Consider the following 6,604-nt stretch of genomic DNA (forward strand, 5'->3'; position numbering starts at 1 on the left):
TTTGGTGTTTGTGGGTTGAGAATTCTGGAAACTGTCACAGCTGCCCATGAATTCAATCCTCTGAGGCCTGCTCCAGGTTTGCTGAGGCCTGGTCTTTGCCTGCCTGACCATGCTGAACTGAGCTCCTCTCCCAGCCTGGTGCACCAGACCTTTCCAATCAACCATCCAGGTTATCTTGGGCTGAAAATTTGTTTCACTCTGTCTTTTTGTGGGTTCTGCTGCTCCAGATTTTGTTTAGAGCCATTTGTATATGTATTTGGAGGAGTTTGGGGGAGAGTTCAAGCAAGTCACTGCTTTCACTCCACTATCTAGGCTCTGCCCCTCGCCCCATTTTACTTTTTAAGGAGTTGTTTTCCATTTCCATTTTTGTACTTCTTTTTTTTTTCATGATTCTCTTGCATAACTGTCATTTCTTTCCCCAATTCTCCTTCTACGTCTCTTATTTGATTTTTAAAATCCTTTTTGAACTCTTCCAAGAGAAATTTTTGGGCCTGGGACTAATTTATATTTCTCTTTGAGAAAACACATGGAAGTGTTTTGACATTGGTGTCCTCTTGTAAGTTTGTGCTTTGATCTTCCCTGTCACCATAGTAACTTTCTATGGCCAGGGCTTTTGTTGTTGCTGCTGCTGTTGTTGTTGTCCTCATTTTACAGCCTATTTCCTGGCTTTTAAAGTTCAGCTCTCTTCCTGGGGTACAGGGGGCACTGTCACAAGCTTTCTGCACTGGGGGTGAGGGGGGCTATTCACTAGCTTTCTGTGCCAGGGCATACAGGCTGGCAGCTCTCCTGTTGCACCGGGGTCACCCAGCCTTGTCTAGATGACTGCACAGGGTCTCTGGGCCCGCCAGGCCTGGCCACTAGCCTGGTGCTTCAGGGCTGAAGGCCTCATAACTGGCTTGCTGTGTCACTGGCCTTTTGAACTAGGACAGAAGGGCTTCAATTGCTGATCTGTGTTTGGGCTAGGGGTCTCCTGCTGGCTTACCCAGACACCACCTGCAGTGGGCTGTGTTCCCCTTTTATCCAAGTGAAACAAACCTTTCTTGTAGTCTTTTTAACTTATTTTAGGCTGGAAAATTATTTCTCCCCATCCGTTTGTTGGTTCTATCAGTCCAGAATTCATTTTGAGTTGTGATTTAAAGTTGGTTCAAGGGAAATTGGAAAGAGCTTGGGCAACTTCCTGCCTTTTCTTTGACCATCTTGGCTCTGCCTCAAAATTTGTCATTAAGGAGATCATAATGTAAGCTGTGGCAGGAAATGGTGGAAAATGGCAACATATGGTTTCATCTTGTAAAAGTTTAGTACCTGTTGAATGCCTAGCGGAAAAAATATAACCTTTTGGATAGAATTATATAATATAAACTTGTTGTCTTTCATGGACTGATGGACAACAAATGCCAGTGCTATAAACACAGAAATAAGTAGACCATTATCATAGACTAAGCTGTTACTCACAATTACCTAGATATATAACATTGACTCCTAGAAACTTATGAATGGCATTTTAATAGAAATTGACATCCCAAATACTCATAATTTAAAAGCTACATAGAATCAAAAGTTTTTGAATTTTACAGACTTTGCGTGAAGAAATACAAATCATATGAAGATGGATGATATGTCTGTTGTCTGCAAATGGAGTTGTATTAAGGATGCTTTCAATGAGCCTATAGAAAATGAATTTATATTCTAATGTTATTCAGCTATTAAAAGCATTTCTTTTATATAAATAAACTATGGTCTGTAGAGTAGTGTTATCAAACTCAAATAGAAAATGAGGACACTAAACCAAACATTAGGATACCTGAAGGCCACATATTACTGAGAAAACCACATATTAACATTGTTATATTGTATTTTTATTTATTTTGTTTAAAATTTTAAACTATATTTTAATCTGGTTCAAGATCTACTCAAAGTGTTGAGGCCCATGTATTTGACAGTCATTCCAGCACTGTTTTTATCTGCATCAAAATATTAGAATAATGACAAAAAATAAGAATATGAATAAGTATTAATTATTATTTACCGACAGAGAAGCATTACAAAAATTGCCATCATGTATGTTTATTTGTGGAAATAAAGGGTTTGAAATGTAGAAATTTGGCATCAATGCATGGCTATAAAAAAATCACAGAAGATTTGCCCTTAAGGAGTCTGGACTTAGTGATAAATTTAGATTATGCAAAGAAATGGTTTAAAAAAATCTATGCAACATATCACTATATCACTGAAGGCTGCAATAAATTGTCACCTACCATATGTCTAGCAAGATTTGACCTAGTGGTGAATAAGATTGCATATCAGAAGCTCACTGTCTGTCCTAAACTAAGAGATAAATCCTCATACTATAAATACAGATCTGAAAATGTCCTTAATAATTCAACCAATAAACGGTACCAGACTATTATTACAGAAAGAGCTATTGCCTACAATATCTTGGGCATAATATTGACCCATAAAAATTTAATAATAACCTTTTTAATGCCTTTTGCCATACCACATGCTCATAATGTTTAAGTCACATGGAACAATAAACTTTCAAGTTATAGAGACCTAGCAAAGGAAGTAAGAATCATGTGGGAATAGCATGAGGTGCATACCATTTCTGTGGTCCATTCTAATACTGAATTTGTATGGGTATACTTTGTTGAGCTTTCAGAAGATTAGTTTATAACAAAAGGTTTTTATTCAACTTGAAGAGTGATTAGTTTGCCAACCTATCCACTGAATGTTACCCAGAAAGGAAAAACAGCAGCATAATCATTTCTACCAAGATAAAGTCTATCTGAATCGAGGAAGAAGAACAACAACAAAGATGAGGAGGAGAAGGAGCACCAGGAGAGAAGAAAATAAGGATAGAAGGATATCAATGGGCAACAAATCAAGGTACTGAGAAAGCTGTTTCCGCAGTGTGTATAGGCTATCTTTGGCTTCTGATGCAGATACTGCCAGAAGGCACTGATGTTCTATAGGAGGCACTTTTAGAATGTAGAGCAGAACGATACCTGTTTTGGCCATTGGAAGTCCACAAGGTCATTCTGGTTTGAATGTTGTGGTGAGGAGACTGACTTCTTCTCTTTCTTTCATAGGTGATTTCTTTTCAGGGACTTGGATAAAATAGGCTCTACCACCAAGCTTGCAAGATGCGGGAATGCAAGGGTTCCCAAATGTCTAATTATTTTACACAGTTCCTACAAAGCATGGCTGGTTCTTCTCTGTAAATCCCTATAAAGCTCCCAAATGGTGTCACATAATTTCATGGAATGACTTTTACTCCTTCGAAGTTGACTGAGGACTTTTAACAGTTTAATTTGTCTGAATGAATGACTGATTGTTCAGAATTGAGATATTCTCGACTGACAGAGGTATCAACATCTTAATAATTATATTAAGTGGAGTGAGGCAATCAATCCAATCAACCCCAGCCTTCACTCTCCATCACCCTTTGGCAAATGTACTGGTGTGCATTTGTGTATGTGTGTGTGTGTGTGTGTGTGTGCGTGTGTGTGTGTAGATAGATAGATAGATAGATAGATAGATAGATAGATAGATAGATAGATAGATAGATAGATAGTCCAAAGTCCATAGTTCACAAATTCTGGAAAACTTTCTATTCTACAAAAGATGAGGCTGCATACCAATACTTTCATTTAATTGCACAAAATCAATTATTGTCTTAGCACCAACCTCACAGGGTTGCTGTGAATATCAAATGAGGTAACATTTATAAAGTGTTTTGCAAACCTTAACCTACCATGTCAATGCCAGTTATTATCCTTTTTATCCATCTGCTCAAAAGTTTGTTGAATACTACATATAAAAGAATAGTAGGATAGTGATTTGTTCCCCCAACATTTTCTCTGAGCTCCATTGAATGTGAAGATGAGAAGGAGAAAAAATGATAATGACAAATTGTTAGTAGTAATGGTCACCCTGTCTTTAGTGTCTCCCCTGCCTAATCCATCTTCCACACAGTTGCCTAAAGGATATTCCTAAAGCAAAGGTCTATCAATGTCTCTCCCTGCTCAAGAGACTTAAATGGCTCCCTATTTTTCTCCAGTAGAAAACATAAACTCTACCAGTTTAGTCCTCTTCACCATCTGGCTCTATCTAACCTAACTTTAGAGGCAGATTATTGATTGCTTCCATTTAGGCACTGTACTTTGCAGCCGAACTGACCTCCTACTTGTTCGCCAAAAGTGGCTTTCCACATCCTACCTTTGTACATATCTAGAATGTTCTTCGCTGTCACATCTGTCCTTTGGAAAACCTAATTCCCTTCATGGCTAAGCTCACGTGCTATTTCCTTCAAGAGGCTTTTCCTAATTTCCCAAGTGTCCCCAATCACTTTATGTTTATTTAGTATATATTTGAACAAAGGACATTTTTCATTCTACCAGTAGATGGTTACTGATTGATATTTTGAATCAATCCCCATCTTCTCCACTCACACTGGTCAATATATTGCAGTATCACTTCTCACCTGAACTTTTTAAATAGCCTTCTAAGCATTCTTCCTACCTCTAGACTCCTTCACTCAGTTGCCAAAATCATCTAAATAATTCCTATGTCTGACCAAGTCATTCTGCAGCTCAATAGTCCTCAGTAACTCTCTATTGCCTCTAGAATACAATATAAACTCTCGTTATTTCTTCACACAATTTTTACAACTTTGTTGTATATTACTGTCCTTCACACACTATTATGTCCCAATCAAGTGCCTGCTTAGCTCATCCTCAATCCTGATCTGCTGTGTATTTCTTCTATTCATTCATTCAGGACATTTCTCACACTAGCAATGTAGCCTTCCCAATCTGTGCCTGGTAAGGAGATTCTGTTCATTCAGGGCTCCATCCAAGTGATACCTTCTCTATTAAGCCTTACCTTAAAACAACTGAAAGTATTTTCTCCCTCAACACTTATAGTTTAAAATCGCAGGGAACAAGGTAATTATTTACTGAGGTAGATCTTAAAGAAACTGAAAATTTAAATTTTAAAGTTTATACATTTCATTCTTGTCATAATATGAGTGCTTATAACAAGACAAGGGGGGAAAACTACCTGTATTCATACATTAAACTTTAGATGAGACACATATAAAGCACTATTTCTGGATCTTGTTTTTGCCCATATCTCAAAACTTGTAATACGTGGTGTCCTAAAAATCTTAGTTCAGTTTTAAATTATCAAAGCTATTAAAGTTTAAAACTATGCTAAGACTTTTAGGATACCCTGTATACTTATTTGAAAACTTGTCCCATCCCATATCACTCTCACCCAATATATTTCCTGCAAGCTTCTTGAGGACCAAAACTGGGCTATGTTTCTCTTTGTATCCTCAATGCTTACCAAAGTGTCTAGCATATAGTAAGTGGTTAATAAATGTTTTTAGGATAGAACTGAATTGCTTTGTCTTGCCTTATATGAGTACTTTGCTCCTGAACTCCTGCCTGCCAGAATCTAAATCAGCATATTTTGGACCACATTTTGGCCAGCAGTGACTAAACCAAAATTTCTAGAGTCCAATAAGCTTCTTTTGAAGTTGAGGTTGCCATACATCTGAAATTGGTGGGTGGTTTTGTTGACAATTGTTTAATGCGACCTGAGTGTAAATCATTTTTGCCTATTCTCTTGCACTGAACTGTAGCCCTGCCCAACAATCTGTCTTCTCTGGCTTCTGAATATTCTGCCAGTCTCTTCTATGAACAATAAAGTTCACCTAAGACTGACAGAGTGAGTAATCCTTGAGGAAATGAGGACCAATTTTCTCTCTTCCCAGGCTCTAGGGTGGCACCTCTGTCCCTGAACACAGCACATGTGATTCCAGCCTCTTAGATAACTTGAATATGATTTAGGTTTCAAAATTTACTTTCATCTGACCCTCTCTGGAAGAGCAATCACCATGCTCTACTAATCAAGCTTTTGAGAAGTCACCTGCCATCATACACCAATGATTTCTAGCTGTTGCTTCTGCTCCAATGGCCACCCAACGTAGGCTTTCTTTTTTTCTTCTCTTTTTCTCTCTTCTGACGGGCTGTATCTACCAATTCCCTCCCACCAGCATTTTACAGATTCCTCTCCTTTATTGTTCATCTCATCCGTCTGTCTTTCTCTAGTAATTTTCTGTCTACAGTACTTTATTAACATTTCACAGCTTATCATTGTTCCCTAGAGCCTCCTAATGAGCTCCATAAAACCATCTTCCTTATGTCCCGCACCAATGCCTCCAGCTTTGCTCTATACATCACTGGTCTTCAGCTTGGGGCTCTGCATCACTACTCTTCCATTCTGTGTTCATGGATGGCAGTCTACCTTTTAATTAGGACAGCATCAAATCTCAACAATGTCTTTATTAACTAGTTCCAAGTGTTAAAAAAAAAAGGAAAAAAGAATCTTAATGAGCTGTCACAGAAGAGAGATGACTTTAAAAATGTGTAAAACCTGAATCACACATTCTTGTTTCTATTTAAAAGTCATAAAAATCATTGTTTAGACTTAATATTTAGTATATACATATATAACATTATATAACATGTATATAATGTGTTTACATATGCATATTTATATGTATACATATATATGTCTGTGTTTGTGTATATATGTA

The 6,604-nt window shown here is 37.5% G+C and overlaps 1 pseudogene; it reads right to left on the reverse strand.

Annotated features, from left to right (window-relative positions):
- Window positions 1–959: 959 nt before the first annotated feature.
- Window positions 960–6,604, reverse strand: part of LOC114024452 — a 108,238-nt pseudogene continuing 102,593 nt past the window's right edge.

This window comes from Vombatus ursinus, unplaced genomic scaffold, assembly GCF_900497805.2.
Source record: "Vombatus ursinus unplaced genomic scaffold, bare-nosed wombat genome assembly UNPS02014821.1, whole genome shotgun sequence".
Classification (NCBI taxonomy): domain Eukaryota; kingdom Metazoa; phylum Chordata; class Mammalia; order Diprotodontia; family Vombatidae; genus Vombatus; species Vombatus ursinus.